Here is a 1,882-nt window from a genome sequence, read left to right on the forward strand (position 1 = left end):
TACCAATCTAAAAGCATCATTGAAACCATACATCAGTTGTCTCAGGATTGCCTTACAGGTTGGTACGTGCTTAGACACAAACAACTGACTAGCACTATGCCACCTTGGCACATTAAGTAGCAATCTAAAAGCATCATTGTAGGCTACTTTCAGTATCTGTATACTCCTTTACCTGTACATAGACCACAAATGAGCAGTGTACAATGGTGTTATGTAGGTTGTAAACAGGGAACATTTAACTGAATCTGAGCACATAGAAAACGTCCTTTATAACATACTGGCCTGAGAATACATTTGACAGCGCTGTTGATACATATCGTTGTCATCTGTCCAATCATCAGAAATGACATGGCCCAGATATTTTATTTCCTCACAAACACCAAGGGGACTGCCAGATAAATAAAAGGTAGGGAAGGTTAATTTCCTGTCCTGATTACGTCTGACTATCATTATGTGGCTTTTCTTTGCATTATATTTTATATCATGATCTAAGCCATACTGAGAGCACACCCATAGCCTCTGTTGCAACAGGCTGAGTGGAACCAGATCATTTGCGTACATCAGATGAATGACAATAGATTCACCAACAAGACAGCCTGTATTTGTCTTATTCAGCTGGCTTGATAAGTCGTCCATATCCATATTAAACAAAAAGGGAAATCAAATTCCTCCTTGTCGAACTCCGTTACCAACATGGAAAGGAGCTGATACAACATTGTCCCATTTAACATGAAAAGTTTGATTGGCATACCAGAACACCAAAATCCTCAAAAGAGGTTTAGGGACACCTCTCGCTATTAGCTTCATAAACAGTTTTTCATGACAAATTCGATCGAAAGCTTTGTAAGCATCAATAAAGCATAAAAATACAGATGAATTAAGACTTGTGTACCTGAGACAATCTCCTTCAGAGCATAGATACAGAGATCAGTACCATGTTTTCTTTTAAAACTAAACTGATTTTCTGCAGTCAGAATATACATTTCCAAGTTCAATCAAATAATTCTCTCAAACACTTTAGACAAGATACTGGCCAATGCAATGGGTCGATAGTTGTCTATGCTGTTCAGTTTACCAGCCTTATCTTTAACAACAGGCACTAACAGTACTGACATGATTGAGTTCGGTAGAACACCATGAACCATAATTCCAGTGAGACACATGGCTAGTAATGGACTGAGTCTATAACTGGCATTTTTTAGATGCTCTGCAGAAATGCAATCCATACCACAAGCTTTGTTGTTGTCTAGCATGTGGATGGCATCATAAATATCTACTGATCTAACTATTAAGTCTGCAGAGATACCTTTATATTCATTATCAATCCTCACTGTGTTACTTTTAACACAATTAAATAGTTTACTGTAGTGCTCATGCCATAGATCAGCAATCTTCTCTGGACAACTAACCCCTTTGATATCAGAAGGGAGGGGAGTTCTGTTATTATTTATGATCTTGACCTCCTTTCAGAAGTCAGTAAGATTGTTATTCTGCATCTTTCTGGCCAGCGAGTCTGCTCTCATTGTGTTTTCATTTCTCTTAATGAAACGAGTGCATATTTAAATCTAGCATTTGTGAGGTTTTTGTTATCAAGCAGCACTCCCTGTCTGGGTCTGCCTGCCTCTGACCAGACTCTAAAGGCTTCTCTAGCAGCAGCATGTTGCTCAGACACAAACTCATTCCAGACAGGCCGTGCGTTAGTTGTGTGCCACGTTTCACTTACATAGGTAAAACTTGTATCAGGCAATAACGCTTGATATAATTAATTTAGTTTCATTACAGAACTGCTGCAGATGTTGTGCGAATAAACACTTATCTGACATGTCAGCATTAAAATCACCCATGACATAGACACAACATGAACTATTGTCCTCTATGAAGG

Source organism: Hypomesus transpacificus, unplaced genomic scaffold, assembly GCF_021917145.1.
Source record: "Hypomesus transpacificus isolate Combined female unplaced genomic scaffold, fHypTra1 scaffold_118, whole genome shotgun sequence".
Taxonomy (NCBI): Eukaryota; Metazoa; Chordata; class Actinopteri; order Osmeriformes; family Osmeridae; genus Hypomesus; species Hypomesus transpacificus.